Raw genomic sequence first — 17,197 nt, forward strand, 5'->3', positions numbered from 1 at the left:
TGTGTGTGTGTGTGTGTGTGTGTTTGTGTGCCACAGTTTTAACTCCGTTCACTTTTTACTTTGTCTGTGAGGCTTTGGCTACGTTCAAATCTGCAGTGAAGCTCTCTTTGCTTTGGTAGAAGCTTCTAACAAGGCTCTCCAACCACGTCGTGTCTTTCTCAACCGTAACAATTTCTCTCGTTCCATATCCATTTAAGTCGTATTGTACATCACCATTCACAACCAACTTTTTCAGTCTCAGAGGAATATCCACCTTCTTCACCGAGGATGCCGCAAGCATAAATTTATTAAATGAATGACTCATTTTTCCTCTTAGGCTGTAATTTGTTTAAATTTTTTCATTGTTTCACAACTATTTCCGATCTTTTAAGCCATTATCCAATGGTTAGCTGCACATAAAAAATAGTACATTACCTTAACGAAATGGTAACTCGATGGTGCGAAGGTCAAATAACGAAAGGACAGCCATCTAGAGAAAGGTGTCATACGTATAAAAATGACAGTGTGTGCACATTATGTGAAACGAAGAAAACGGTTTAAATAAATAACGGGATAAGTGAAGAAACACCGCATTCGTTCAGAGGCTGATCTTTCGTATTGGTAGCTCAAGTAATCTGAAGTTTGTTTCGTGTCGCATATGCCAAACAGAAATATCATCCTACTTGTTGTGACTGGGCGAAATTACTTTCGGCCAACACGACTGTGGGTTCTGTAATTATTCTTGGAGAAGGCTGCTGTTACTGAGAGGGAGGCGTGGTCTTCCACAGCACCTCTCATACGTCGTTGTGGACTGCGGTGAGCCCTCTCTTACGTCTGTGATATTGATTCGCGTTGCAGAATTTGATGTGATCTCTGGACGATACGACACTACTTTTCTTTTTAATACTATTTACAGCCGTACCCAGGGATCACTGATTCCCTCTTCTACAGTAACTAATTCAAAAAGTTCGGGTCTGTTTGTAACCAGGTGATATAATAACATGTTACCATCATGTGTCGAGGTCGTTTCCGAGGCAGGAGACGATATTACCCAGTATTAGTTTGATGACTCCTGGGGAGGGGGGGGGGAGGAATTGATGACTAATTTTTTGTCCTGTATTAGCAAATTACGACTTGTGCTTAGTACGAATGGAACCTCATAAAATCACTTTAACTGTTTAATATTATGCTGACAAACGGACCGTCCGAACTTTCCCTCATCAATTTTAAATCATATTGACAGGGTGTGTAGGACATGACTAGGGCTTCTACGTATGTAAACAGGATGACGCAACTCTGCCCCGTTTCCGACAAAATTGAATTTAAAATTTCGTGCTTGGTCATGTACTTTGTATGGTCGCTAGTACTCAACTAGTTCGCAGTCGTGTGAGTAAATCCTTAGCTTGACAAGCATCAGGTCTGTAGATCGGATCTCGCTGCCAGTGCTTTTGTTTTCATTCCGACGGAATTCTAACAACAGATTTATTATGACTGTACAAATTACCAATATTTAATTATTCATTTACTATCTTTCTAATATTTATTCTAAAAAAAGGAGAAAAGTTTGTTTCTTCATGAGATCGTAAATTTTAAAAAAAGCATACACTTTGACTTTTAATGAGATCAGTATAGTCAGTTTATTTATATTGTTGTACCTACATTTGTTGCAAGTGTAATATGTAACCCGTGGAGCACTGCACGAATCACGATGATGATTGTAGAAACATGGAATACCATAATTATTTACGATATATAGCACGTGTAGTGAACGCCGGGTTTTGGAAAAAAAAAAATGGTTCAAATGGCTTTGAGCACTATGGGACTTCGGTCCCCTAGAACTTAGAACAACTTAAACCTAACTAACCTAAGGACATCACACACATCCATGCCTGAGGCAGGATTCGAACTTGCGACCGTAGTGGTCGCGCGGTTCCAACCTGAAGCGCCTAGAACAGCTCGGCCACTGCGGCTGGCGAGTTTTTTCAATTGCATGGTTTTTTCATTGTGTCTAGAATGTAGACTGGTTTTCCGCAGGAAGTAAATAATTCCCCCTCGAAAATATATTAATAACTTAGAATTTTTTCGACATTTTAATGACACCAATTATTCTGTAAATTTTATTGTGATTTTTGTGTTATTAGTTATGATTTAAAATTGAAGTAATTACTGAGTAAAACAAATTTTCTAATTTTTCAAATTTTATTAATTTTAAAAATAGTCAAAGTGCTGCATCAACGGATCGGCATTCTCGAGGCGCTTCGTCAGAGGAAAAGCTTGGGAACGACTGGTCGTGTAAAAAACTTGGTTTACAATCATAAACTGTTCTCGGCCATCACACAATTTCACTGTGCCCCATGCATTACGAAGCATATCACCGACTAATTGTGCAGATAACTGACAAGAAAAAAAAAAAGAGAAATACCAATAGTGAGATTCGATCCACAGACCTGGCGCTTATGGCACTAAGCGCTTACGCCCTCGGTTGGCTCGGTTGCAGCCGGCCGATGTAACCGAGCGGATCTAGGCGCTTCAGTTCGGAACCGCGCGACTGCTACGGTCGCAGATTCGAATCCTGCCTCGGGCATGGATTGATGTGTGTGATGTCCTTAGGTTAGTTAGGTTTAAGTAGTTCTTCGTTCTAGGGGACTGATCTCAGATGTTAAGTCCCTTAGTGCTCAGAGCCATTTGAACTTTTTTTTTTTTTTTTTTTTTTTTTGCAGACTCCTTGAAGACTAGCGACCGTACCAAGCATATAAGTACGCCTAACATTTTTCAGAAACTCGAGTTTGTCGAAAACAGTTGAGAGTCGCGTCTTTCTGTTTGCGTACTTTGAAGTCCTGCCCTACAGAGGGGGAGCTCGTACGGTCCCCTTGTATGTAACGTGACGTTGTGCTGACGTTCTGCCCAACGTGAACACACCTCTACTTGACGATGGCGTTCCGTTCCGTTGACGCCTACTGTAGATCGGACTATTCATCCCGATGAAGCTCGTGAGGCGTCGCGTGCCGTTGCTTACCGCAAAAGTGGGGCGTCGCGGCGAGCTGTGGAGGGGCGTCCAGCGCAGAGCGATCAGCTGGCCTCCGCCGCAGGTAGGCGGCCCCTCACTCAGTTGCCTGCCGACCACCGAGCAGTAGCGAGCCCGTCACATCCGCCGCTGGTATCACCGACACAGTGGGGAACGGCCTGCGCGCTGGAGAAACGTAGCAGTCTCAGGTACGCCACCGGCGGTTGCGTCATCGCTCATTTTCCTACACGGTATTTCCGTGAATGATAAAATTTTCCGAATCGTTAGGCCGTGTCATATTCCTTTCCAACTTCTCCAATGCTTGGCGTTTCGATCTCTCTGCTAGGATTTCTTCAGGATTCCACTGGTATACCGGAATAGCTGAACACTTACATTTCTGTGCCCTAGTTAACGTTGTTAGGCGCTGCGAGCGTTGCTGTTGGGCGTGCTAGCTGCTTGGATTCCCACTTCACTGTGAAGTATTGTTGGTTAGGGTGAGACGTTTCTAACAAAGTGCGTCTACCGTCACCAGCTGAGATGCCCGCGGCACCTTTTCGTGAAGCGGAGATCACTAGGATGTTACGAATTTGACGGACGAGATGACCGGAGAGACTTGAATTAGCTACAGAGTCCTAAGCCTTCCTTCAACTATTGTATGCTCTGATATTCGATTCCAAGGTGTAAAATATTACGATATTGCAGTGCCTGCTTTTGTACGAAGTTCCATCGGACATGCATGCCTCTCCGAAGAAACATTGCATCGTACTTCGTACAAAAGCAGGCACTGCAATATCGTTTTTTCCGCCGATACCAGACTAGCGACTTACGATTAAATGTCTCCCCTGTACGGGAGTTAAAGTAAGTGTACAAGCACTGGTTAATGGCACACGAGCGACGACATATGGAAGATCGGGACTGATCGAAATACCGGGTAATCAAAAAGTCAGTATATATTTGAAAAATGAATAAATCACGGAATGATGTAGATACAGAAGTACAAATTGACACACATGCTTGGAATGACATTGGGTTTTATTAGAACCAAAAAAATACAAAAGTTCAAAAAATGTCCGACAGATGGCGCTTCATCTGATCAGAATAGCAATAGTAAGACAAAGCAAATATGATGTTCATTACAGGAAATGCTCAATATGTCCACCATCATTCCCCACAATAGCTGTAGTCGAGGAATAATGTTGTGAACAGCACTGTAAAGCATGTCCGGAGTTATGGTGAGGCACTGGCGTCGGATGTTGTCTTTCCGCATCCCTAGAGATGTCGGTCGATCACGATACACTTGCGACTTCAGGTAACCCCAAAGCTCGCAGGGACTGAGGTCTGGGGACCTGGGAGGCCAAGCATGACGAAAGTGGCGGCTGAGCACACTATCATCATCAAACGACGCGCGCAAGAAATCTTTCGTCTAGCAATATGGGGTGATTTTTTTTTATTTTGGTTCTAATAAAACCCCATGTCATTCCAAGCATGTGTGTCAAGTTTTACCTCTCTGTCTACATTATTCCGTGGTTTATTAAGTTTTCAAATTTATACTGACTTTTTGATCACCCGGTATTTAAGGCGACTGCTCGCGACAAGCACGGAGCGATGTGGCGCAGTGGTTAGCACACGGGACTCGCATTCGGGAGCACAACGGTTCAGACCCTCGTGCGGCCATCGTGATTTAGGTTGTGATTTTCCTAAAGTGCTTCCGGCAAATGCCGGCATGGTTCCTTTCAAAGGGCACGGCCGATTTCCTTCCTCATCCTTCCCTACTCCGAACTTGTCCTCCGTCTTTAATGACCTCCTTGTCGACGGGACGCTAAACACTAACTCCTGTTCCTGGCGACAAGCGGGAAATGCGGGTTCGTGTCCCGGTCCGGCACAAATTTTTACTGTCGTGATTAAATTCTACAGGTGGAACATGTCCGTATTCCCAACTGCGAATACATTTACTGCTACTTAGTGTGATACTTTCTAAACTAGTACTGCATTACTAACACAAGTACTGTCTCCGTGTCTATACATTTTCACAGCCCATAACCTAAGCGACAGTAAATCATGTCGATACAGGGTCCTGAAATACTGACAACCCGCTTTTCATGGTGTACACCATTAAATTTGAAAATTGTGAACAAGAAATCACAATCATAGACCAACTAAATCTGTAAACAACTACGTGAAACTTCTTTTTTAAGGTTATTCCGTCGAAATCTAACAGTAGGTTCTCGTGGACAATTCCTTTGCTAACAATTCAATGGACAAGTTTCAGTACGACTAGGTTTAAGCAGTTCCGTTGGGTGTAAATTTATACCTGCCCAAAGTTACTCCATTCGTATACTTTTCTCCGGTACATCAGGCGTCAAGATGAAGAATGTCCGCTAAAGCCAGAAATACAGCGCGAACGAACGAGTGAAAGAGTGATCAAACCAATGTAGTTGGCGCTACAGGTGCTGATAGCTAATGAAAGCACACAGCCTTTAAGCTGCTGCGTGCTTGTTGGCCAGTTTGCACTCCAATTACAGTAGAGAGTTACCAGGAGTGACAGCTCGTTCACGTGTAGGTTCACCCTATACGTAGTTCAAGCTTAAGATGACTGGAAGTAAATGTTGAACTGTGTGTAGGGGCGAGATTGTAATGCGCGTGTCAGTTCATCTCGCGCTTTCGTGTGCTACCGTTGGAGGCTGATGTCGAGACTAGGAGCATACAGACAGGTCATTACGTAATCGTATAACAGCACGCCCATGAATGAATCATAACTCTGTCTATAAGCTGTAAAATCAAGTTCTTATTAAGCGCAGGGAGAAATACACGCTCATATTCAACAAATATGTCCTGCCTCCTGAAAATCCCCTGAAAGGCTTATATGGATTGATCAAATACTGCTCTTATCACTGGCTTCAGATGTGGCTAGAGAGTTTTGCATTGAAGGTTCTAGTTACTAGAAATGTATAATTTACAGCACGAGTGTGATTCTTTATTCTTCGCGTATATGTCTTCCTTGACTTCTCAGCTTGTCGCTGAAGTACAGTGTCATTTTCATCACTAAGTAATTGCTAAACGTTCCGAGCCGTTAATATTTTTTTGAGAATGGTACCGTCTATGTAATATACAGTGCTGAAAAATATTTCTTTCATCTATGTTTTATTCAGTTTCTTTGTCTGAAAGGGGGAGACATATATCACGGTAAACTGGATTTAGGTCACAGGGCCAGACTATGTGAACGACGAGGATTTCCGTTCCCTTTATATTGACTTGTACTATAGTGTTCGTTAGGCGACAACAAATGTTTCTTTGCATTTAGTAAAATACCTTACTGCAATCTAAGCTTTTCCATAGGTGTCGAAGCAGCAATGTCTCTTTGGTAGATCGAACCATTGCATTAAATCCGTACTTTCTGTAGAGTACGTATGAACTCTTTTTAAATATAAGCACTAACAACTGCCTTCTGACGTTAATGTGCACGGCGTTGGGTGCCATATTCCACCCAAAATTATCAGTTTCTCCTTCCAAATCAAGGGTGCGGTACTTAGAATCTGCAACATGAATCACACAGGTTAGAAGATACCCTATATAGTGTGGATGACACTGTACATACAATCCAAGGAAAGTGCGATAAATGCATTGGCATATGAGAACTGCACTCCTCTAAATTGTCCAAAACTTCTGCTAGTTGACAGGATCTAGGACAGAGAAGGAAGCGTTCTTTCACGCATTAAGTAAACTTTATTCAGAAAGCACCAACAGGACACTTAGGAGGAGAACTCTTGCTACAGTAACTGATGCTGCAGGAGCTTGCTAATATTTCCATGCTGGCCCCATGCCCTTAGAGAAGGACTCAGGTGATAAAATATTCACGATGCCATCATTGTTGAGAACAATCTGCTAATTGCTGCCTGAACGCAGCATTGTCCTCCTACATGTGAAATATTAATTTAGTCGACGAATAGGGCACAATTGAAGCGGAATTTTCTAAAAGTCGAATCCAGCACAAAATTTTTGGAGGGCGTTGAAGAGCTACATTGTCCTGCTACATCCAAATCGGTCGACTTCTATAAAGAGAAGTCAAGTGAAAACGAGACACATGGAAAAAAGTAAGTCAACTCTTTATTATTTCAAAAGTAGGCGCCATTACTGTTAATACATTTATCCATTGTGAGACAAGACAGTCATGGAGAAAAATATCTGTTGCCTAGGAACCAAGGAGTGCACCTCTTCGTCCGAAGCAAATCGACGGCCCTGAATGTCTTCCTTCACGGCTTCCAAAACTATGGAAATCACAAGGGGTGAGATCGGGGCTGTATGGAGGACATGTAAGGACTTGCCTCTGAAACTTCTGCAGCTCTCTCGAAACAATCTTGAACGGCCTCATACGTTCTCAAGATTGTTTCGACTACGCTACGGAAGTTTCGCTTGGAAAACCCTGACGCATCCTTCATATACTCTCGATCTCTCCCAAAAACTTATTTGTGGAGCCCTGAAGAAAGGCTTCGGGCGAAGAGGAACACGCCTGGGTACAATCATGGCTCCGTAGGCAACAGCGAACACCATTTTCCATGAAGCCACTGACTACCTTGTCTCACAGAGAGATAAATATGTTAACATTTACGGCGATACTTGTGAAATGCCGGCCCTGGTGGCCGAGCGGTTCTAGGCGCATCAGTCTGGAACCGCGCGACCGCTACGGTCGCAGGTTCGAATTCTGCCTCGGGCATGGATGTGTGTGATGTCCTTAGGTTAGTTAGGTTTAAGTAGTTCTAAGTCTAGGGGACTGATGACCTGAGATGTTAAGTCCCATAGTGCTCAGAGCCATTTGAACCATTTGAACTTCTGAAATAATAAAGGACTCCTCCCTATACAATGGCGCACCGAGCTCATCTGTGATTTGTGTTATCTGATAAAATAAGCGATAATTTTAAAAAGTCATGAGAAGCAACTTTATCCTCATTACATTAAGATGTCAGCAACACCATTGCTCTGAGCCACCTTAGTTTCCTTGATGCCTCGAATGTTCTGTTACCGTAAGGTAGGATGAAAACTGTTAGCGTGATATTAGATCAGCGTTACATCAAATTCCACTGGAGAATGCGTCTGCCTATGTAGAGCGTGTTTTATGTGCCGTCAATAATTTAAAGACAGCGTTCAGTACACTTTGCCGGTCGGAATAGGGCGAGGAATCGTTGCAGTGAGTTTCAACAGCTGAGCGAGGGTTCCGTGGCGACCGTTAGCTTCCGATTTTTCTGGGTCTTTCACCGGTGAGTAAGCAGTCGCGGGAGAAAAGCGGCGAGCTGAGGCCTAAGTGTGTCGCCGCGCGGCTGCAGCCTTTCTAGACGGGTCGGACGGGCCGCCGCCCGCGCGGGCCCGGGTGTGTCCACGGGGCAACTGCACCGCCGCCGCCGCCACCGCCGCCAGCGGTAGCCTGTAGCCTGTACTCACCAATTCAGTACCTACGCCAGACAATGTTACTGGCTCACCTCTTTCCGTGGCTGTTCGAAGGCTGCCTGCTTAACAGGTCCTTCAAGTTTGCAGTCTAGTTTGACGCTGTTCCCCATGTCTTACTACTTCATATCGCAACAACTATGGAGGGCGGTCGGAAATTCCCGTTATATTCTTCTAGGACTTGTAGAGGGGAGTGAGTACATCGTATTTTGAATAGGAACCCAAGTCCGGGAACGTCATCTAACGAGACTACAGAGCGTCAAAGTTACAGGCGCGGGCGTCTGTAAATGTACGTATACACGGGGTGATTCCGTGATGATGTTACAGACTTTCTAGGATGATGGAGAACGATAAATGTATTTATTTGAAGGAAGGATCCCTGTACCGGAAACGAACGAGTCGAAAGTTATAAACGAAAATCGTTCTGATACCTCTGACAGTTGAGTACATGTACCGGTTCTTGTGTTGCGAAGAGTGTAGGGTTGGTAACTTCAGCGGTGGTAGTGTGGACGAAAACGAGAAAAAATGTCCGATAAACGTGGGCTCTAAATTACATACCTAAGGAGCTATGACCATTCATTCATCTTCGCTAATGTGAAACACATCTCCTCAACTGAGCAAGTGTTCATAGCTGTTAAGGTATGTGAACGTAATGAGCGGGTGATAAATGTTATTTCGTTACACGCAAAACATTTATGAGAACACCGCCAAAGTCTTGCGAGAAGAAATTACTTTCTTTTAATCATCGAGACACAAGAAAATCGCAGGAACATCACAATTACTAATATTACTTCACTATTTTATCCAGCAGAGTCGGATGTTGCGTCCACGAAATAAGCAACAGAGTTAGAATCATGCACAAAACTATTTCTGGCGTAATGAAACCGTTTTCCGAAAAAGTTATCCCATGTATAATCCAATAAAGGTCATATGAATATCATCAAACGGCGAGTGAAGAATTAGAAAAAAATGGTTCAAATGGCTCTGAGCACTATGGGACTCAACATCTGAGGTCATAAGTCCCCTAGAACTTAGAACTACTTAAACCTAACTAACCTAAGGATATCACACACATCCATGCCCGAGGCAGGATTCGAACCTGCGACCGTAGCAGTCACGCGGTTCCGGACTGAAGTGCCTAGAACCGCACGGCCACCAAGGCCGGCGGAAGAATTAGAAATAAAAAAGTCTACAAATAACAACAATTTTTAAACGACGTAATCTGTGCACTTGGAAATGTAACATACAGTGCATTTGTTTGACAGTATGGCCAAGGTCAGGTATATTCTCAAAATTCAAAAAATATAAAAATTTTGTATCCATGGTGACCACAAGTTTTCAATAACGTTAATTCAAAAATTTGTTGTTTACCACTGATGCATCGCTGCAAAGGTCACAGTTTCTGAACAGATTATGTTACAAACATCGTCTTTCAATTATGTTCAAATGGCTCTGAGCACTATGGGACTCAACTGCTGTGGTCATAAGTCCCCTAGAACTTAGAACTACTTAAACCTAACTAACCTAATGACAGCACACAACACCCAGCCATCACGAGGCAGAGAAAATCCCTGACCCCGCCGGGAATCGAACCCGGGAACCCGGGCGTGGGAAGCGAGAACGCTACCGCACGACCACGAGATGCGGGCTTTCAATTATGTAAGGCGACATCAGGCTTCATAGGGTAATACACGTCAAACAAATTAATAAATACTGATGCTTACGAAGAAAACGTACTCCCGAAATGTTGGGCGAAAAGCTTCTCATCTCTGCATTTACCTCTAACATGTAGACGTCAGCGAATGTGTTTTATATATTACTAAAGTAGCACATCACCTACCTCAGCTAGTCAGATAATATAACACGTGAGAATTCCCATCTTGCTTCTATTATCAAAATTCTACATTAATTAATTCATTCATTCATTTACATACTTGAGAGCTCTTTCTTCCGCTCAAGGACGATTTTTCACCCTCTGCTGACTCCATAGTCAACATTTATGCGTTTCTGTGTGAGCCGCAAAAGATACAAGTGTTCCGATCACTCGGGGGAGGATGGCTTTTACTTACATTAGGTGAGCGAGCCAACATTATATCGCCACCTTAATTACTGCTTTTACATTTCTCTACATTAACAATGACAAAAATATGCTGCGCAACCTTAGTAATACATTGTGAATCACACGAGTATAGATAGCTAACATTTTATGGTAAATCATCTGGTGCGCTAAAATGTGAATGAAATAAGTTCTTTATTTCGCGAAAACGTCGAAAATAAAGACTTTCTTTATCTCGAAGAGACTATGTTTTCTCTCCAGTTGTTAAAATAATATACAGAGTATCTAAAGAAATACGGTATAGTTTGTTTCGAATATTTCCCCAACTTCCGGCACGGTCCTTCCTTTCATTTTCCTTGAGCAGAACCAGCGCACCATCTCTAAAGACCGGGATGCAGCTCAAAAGCTGAGTTCTAACATTCCTTACTCCCTTTTTGTAACAGGGAATTTCAGAAACAATGAGGAAGAAATAGAAGGACCACGAAAACATCTCATATTTTCTGTTACAGTCTTTGGGGGAATGGCCAGTTTTTTTTAAATGAAAAGGTCATTCGTTTTTTAGATAGCTCACTTGATAATGAAAGTTTTCCTAAAATTCTTTGCTTGTAACTGGACAGTTCTCCAGTAATAACGAAACTGTGGAAACAGCCGCTTTCTCAATGCAAATTACGTGGTACGCTACATTCTGATGTTTGACAACAAAATTAGAAACAAAAGCAAAAGAGCTCGTCGTTCAGATCAAACGAGGTTGCGGGAACTAAGAGGTGCATATTAATTTCGTGAAAGGCCCCGCCAAATATATGGGAGCGGAAACGTCTTTGAAAGAGTTTCCGGCCGGCAGACCTGTTCATCACACGGCACTGTTTGTCGTGATAGATGCGTCCTACATCTAGTGCTAAGCGGATGTGTGAATCATAGTGATGTTTTTAGAAAGTTAATTGCCTCCATAATTTGATATTATGTGTCTATTTATTTATTTCGCGAGCGATATGGTTATGACGTGGTGAATTATTACATGTAAAAATAATGGTCCACGTTTTTCATCCAAGGAAAAGCCATAGAATGCGCCTACATCTAAATTATAAACATTGCTAAATATAAACATGACGATCTGGTGCAGAGGTTAAACTCAATTTTACAATTGGATGTTTGAAGTCGAGCACTGAGTGAAAGGATCAGAAAGAGCCTATGCTAATAGTAGCAGATGGTAAATTTGTTTTTATTAAACCACGAACTTCACCAATCATGTTATATATACACTGTCATTCACAGTAATGTGACAACTTGTCAAAAACCCAAATAATCACTTTTTGCAGCGCGAAACGCTGTGAGTCGTGCAGGAAGGGAGTCAGTGATGTTCTGAAAGGTACCGATAGGGATGTCTAGCCATTACGAATTCAATGTCGTAGCCAGCTGCGCTAGGTTTCTCGGTTGACAATCCATGGTGCGAACATCCCTGTCGAGTTGGTCCTATAGCTACTTGATTGGGTCTAAATCTAGGACGTTTGTTGGCCAGAGGAGTACTGTAAACTCAGCCAGGCGTTCTTTGAACCATGCACGCGAGCTGTGTGACACATTCCATTATTCTGATGATACATGCCATCGTGCCGAGGAGGAACAACCTGCATGTAGAGGTGGACATGGTAGCCAAACGTAAATGCATATAACGTGTTGGTCCATTGCCCCTTCTAGAATGACTAAAATATTCTCCAGACCACACGCTCCCTCTTCCTGCCTGGACTTCTCTGACGGATGTTGTAGGGTGTTTGTTTAGACGTTTCACGCCGTACAGGGCTACGGCCATCTGTCCAATGGAGCATAAAATGTGATTTATCTGAAAATGCCACCTATCGCCACTCGGCGGTACTGACGTGCAAATTCCAACCTTCGTCGGCGACGAACAGCAGTCAGCATGGTTTCATGAAACAGGATTCTGCTGCGGGGACCCACGCTCATCAACCTTCACAGAAGAGTCGTTGAGAAGACACTGTTGGTAGCGCCTTGGTTCACTTGGGCAGCAATTTGCTGAACGGTTGCGTGTCTATTCGTCTGTACACATCTGTGCAGTCCTTATTCACCCTAGTGATTTATGGTCCATGGTGCACCACAGTTGCTTCAGCGCCCATTTTGAATAGCACAGTTTTGCCATGCGCGGGTACCTTAACCACAGCGGCACGCGAAAAGTTTACAGACTTGGTTGTTTCGGAAATGCTTCCAACATAGGCCCAAAAGCCAATATTCATGTCCTCTTGGACGTCAGATAAATCGCTCCGTTTCCGCATTTCGACAAGACTGCATTCTTTCCCGCATCGCCCTGGCACTCTTTATATATTCTCTACTGCTACTGTTGCCACCTGCCGTCTGTGAGTGGTTATTGCCATTGAACAGAGGCGGTGGTACATTGGAAATGAAATGAGCGTATAGCATTGCTGCCCGGGAGGCCCCTTGCGAGGGAGTCTGTGGTCACATTAATGTGACTGGATCGTACACATTGCAACAACAAGAAATAATCAGTCCAAACGTTTCTTCTTTAAGAAATTCATTTATTATTTCTTACTTCTCAGAAAGATATGGAAACCGGGAGCTGCGCTACCAGTTTTTCACCGTTTCGGGCAGGAATTGTTCCCTACATTGTTCTCACCACAGGTATTGGTTAGCTACCTGTGTCATAGCTGATTGGAAACACTTCACTAGTGCCCCCCTCCCCTCCAAATTCTGTAAGTCCCTTCAAATCCTCGAGCGCCATGCACTCCACCTCGCCTTCTGTATACACCTCGCACCCCCCACGTGGATCCTCTATGACCTCATTCCTTTCTCCCATGTGCTCCTTTTCCTCGAACATGTCCGCGACCTCTACTCGTCCCGCTGACTTGATCCCCCTCATCTCCTGGTTGCTCCTCTCAACCCCCACCCACTGCCACGCCTCCACCGTTGTTTCCCCCCTACCTTCCACCACTACACCCTTCATCTCCTCTCCTGAGGTGGCTTCCATCAACTCCTCCTCCTGGATAATGCCCTCTCTTCCTCCATTTATCCCTCATATCAACTATGATCGTCACCTCCCCCTCCCTCCCACCCTCTGTCCTTTTCCTGGGCTCCCTCTCTCCTCCCCTTCCATCGAGTTTTTTCTCCACCTAACCACTCTTGACTCCATTCTCTCCCCCCGAGTCCTTTTTCTTTCCCCTCCACTGTCTTCTTCACTCCTTTCTCGCGTCAGTTCTGTTCCCCCTCCCCTTTATCTGTGCCCTATCCCTCCATCGGCTCCCCCCTTTTGCCCCCTCATCTGTCCGGGTCCTCCTCCCCCACCCCCCCCCCCCCATACCCATGTGTCTTCGTGCTCTGTAGTGCAGTGTTTTCCATGAGTGTTCAGTGTTGTGCGTCCCCTTTTTAAAGTGCTGCGAACAGAAACCAGACTGTCGCCAAGTTTTTTATTTGTGCCTGTCTATTTCCTCAGTGGTTTTAGTCAGTATCACTGACCTCTTTGTTTTTTATGTTTTCTTCACAACTTTTTCTCCATGCACCAATTTTAAATTATCACCGTTTTCACACCGTTTTTTATTGTTATATCTCCTCATTATATTTTCTTAACTTTGTCTTTGAACCATGCACGCGAGCTGTGTGACACATTCCATTATTCTGATGATACATGCCATCGTGCTGAGGAGGAACAACATGCATGTAGAGGTGGACATGGTATCCAAAGGTCCATTGCGCCTTCTAGAATGACGAAAATATTCTCCAGACCACACGCTCCCTCTTCCTGCCTGGACTTCTCTGGGGGGGGGGGGGGTTTAATAGAAATAAAATAAAGAAAAAAAAAGGAACGCTCCACTAATAAGCTAAGACAGAAGAAAGGTCGATAAAATAGTGAAGTAATATTAGTAATTGTGATGTTCCCGCGATTTTCTTGTGTCTCGATGATTAAAAGAAAGTAATTTCTTCTCGCAAGACTTTGGCGGTGTTCTCATAAATGTTTTGCGTGTAACGAAATAACATTTATCACCCGCTCATTACGTTCACATCCGTTAAATAGAAAAAGTATCTGGAACAATAGTAGCAACTGGATAGCTTGCAGAGAATAGGAGCGGTCACTCACTGCTTGACATACAACCAGAGTGAAATAAAAAATTGACATTACTTCGCTAATTGGAAGGATTTTCATTCCAGTAAATTCGCTTATTTAGTACTATACACTTTATCCAGACCTGCGATAACGTTAACTGATAACGTTAACTGTAACCGGAATCATAGCGTCCATTGCTGTTCTTATTAAATGTCCATATCTTATGAAGTAAGGTGTATTTTCTATCATAAAGTCTTTGAAGCAAATAGCCGCGATCTAAGAAAGCGAGTTCATAACAGTGCCACGCCTTTCGACTATCGTACAGAACGACCACTCCGAACTGCAACTCAAGGAGTGACTGTTTCATTTAACGTATTTGTGTAATCCAGTTTGTCTCAGATGGACCATCGGACATGAACGTCGAGAATCATCCTTAGTCTTGCGAACTACAGTACACGCAACACAAGCAGACCACATGCGCTAGTGATGCAGAGGTGACGTATCGAAGTTCGAATTTCGGCTGAGGCAGAACATAAACTGAATCAGACTCCGTGTGCTAACTATCTGAAGCTGATACTCAGCGAGACACAAACGTCTTAAAAACAGAGAACTGGCGCGATTACCATACGTGGCGAAACGAAAGGAATTATTCAAGCAACGCACGCGTCAGAAATATCCATAGGTGTGGCACTGGATCAAGTAAAACTGCACCAACTCCGAAGCCAAGGCCTTCGTCGAGCCCCTTCAGAGAACAACAGGGGAAGCCGACCTGCAACTGCTGCTTATGGCAGTTTGGGATGAGTGTGTTTGCTGCCGAGTTCGTTGCTCTAGTGAGGAGCGTAGAAGGTGGCCATGCAGTAAGCAATTCGGAGTGGATTGCGACACAATACCTGAACCAGCCTTCTGTACATAAGCTGTACCCGCTCATTGACTATTCACCGCTTCACGCGCCTGAACATCGCGCCGGATGTGGACAAGACACAAACGCTGCCCCACGCATGGAGTGAAACCAAATGGGAGATGTCGGACGCCCTGCGCTGTTTGGACACGCTGTGCAGGTTGAGGGTGGGGATGCTAGGCGGCCAAGACTAACATGCAGTAAGGGGGTGCCTCGATCGTAGCAGAGTGTCTTCGTAGTTGGCGAAAACAACTAGGATCACTTGCTGCATTGATGTCTATTGGATGAACCTTGAACTCAACAAAACTTTTTTTTTAAGTTAGTAACAAAGCCATCTCGGCCGAAAATTTTTGTAAACTGCATGCTTGAACGGAGATGGGAAATAAACAAAAAATCAAGCCCATTATTAAAATTGAAATTCGTCACTTGATCGTTATGATTTGAGTACATTCAGCTAAATCTTAATTTATTAGTTAACAATTAATAATTACTTATTAAGTAACTAATAATTACCCAACGGATTTTCAGATGGTGGTGCTCCACAGCTCGTAAATATTTGAAGAACATCATGATTTACCGCCGTGAGCTGCGGATAAAATTTCTTTATTGATAAACCAGCTTCTGTCAACAGATCATCATCGGGTTACAGTAAACCAATTGAAAGAAGAAATAAAGAGCATAAAAAACTTAAATTGACGCAATCCTGGTAACTGATGTAAATGTTAACGAAAATCTTTTTCATAAAGTCATACGAAGGCATCTGCTACATCATATTAAGTGTTATAAAATCATTGACGTCAGATAACACTGTCCATGAATTCGTCACTGGAGACAGGAGTACGACACACAGAATGTAACCAACTAACAGAACAGAACGAACAGAACATATCATAAAACATACATACATCGCATTTAGAAATAGTTACCTCGTGTCACATAGCAATCAAAATTACCTCGCAGTCGTAAACTGTGCCAGACGGAGCTCTTATCCATGCTACCTTAACAGTCGATATTAGCACTAGGAACGGAGACACTTTACATATTGCGGACTGCACTGGTGGTCACCGTTTACCAGTGGAACCAAAGATGATCTAGACGTCTTCGTACATCTTCTTTCCTCTTGGAGCAACTAAATATTTGCTCGTTTATGATTTCTTGATTTACACAGAGTGCCCGGGGGAAAAATACGATTCCAGTAACTATAGCCTATCTTAAAATACTTGCTCTAATGTAGATTCTACATCTACATCAACATCTACATTTATACTCCACAAGCCACCCAACGGTGTGTGGCGGAGGGCACTTTACGTGCCACTGTCATTACCTCCCTTTCCTGTTCCAGTCGCATTTGGTTCGCGGGAAGAACGACTGCCGGAAAGCCTCCGTGCGCGCTCGAATCTCTCTAATTTTACATTCGTGATCTCCTCGGGAGGTATAAGTAGGGGGAAGCAATATATTCGATACCTCATCCAGAAACGCACCCTCTCGAAACCTGGACAGCAAGCTACACCGCGATGCAGAGTGCCTCTCTTGCAGAGTCTGCCACTTGAGTTTGCTAAACATCTCCGTAACGCTATCACACTTACCAAATAACCCTGTGACCAAATGCGCCGCTCTTCTTCCGATCTTCTCTATCTCCTTCGTCAACCCGACCTGGTACGGATCCCACACTGATGAGCAATACTCAGGTATAGATCGAACGAGTGTTTTGTAAGCCACCTCCTCTGTTGATGGACTACATTTTATAAGGACTCTCCCAAT

General features: G+C 43.7%; 1 protein-coding gene across 3 annotated transcripts in view; it reads left to right on the forward strand.

Annotated features, from left to right (window-relative positions):
* The first annotated feature begins 3,098 nt into the window (after positions 1 to 3,098).
* Positions 3,099 to 17,197, forward strand: part of LOC126196424 (carboxypeptidase M-like) — a 293,433-nt gene continuing 279,334 nt past the window's right edge. For all 3 annotated transcript variants that reach the window (XM_049934563.1, XM_049934564.1, XM_049934565.1), the window contains exon 1: positions 3,099 to 3,192. The gene's annotated coding sequence lies outside the window, so the exon portion shown is untranslated. The remainder of the gene's footprint in view (positions 3,193 to 17,197) is intronic.

This window comes from Schistocerca nitens, chromosome 1 (assembly GCF_023898315.1).
Source record: "Schistocerca nitens isolate TAMUIC-IGC-003100 chromosome 1, iqSchNite1.1, whole genome shotgun sequence".
In the NCBI taxonomy this organism is placed as follows: domain Eukaryota; kingdom Metazoa; phylum Arthropoda; class Insecta; order Orthoptera; family Acrididae; genus Schistocerca; species Schistocerca nitens.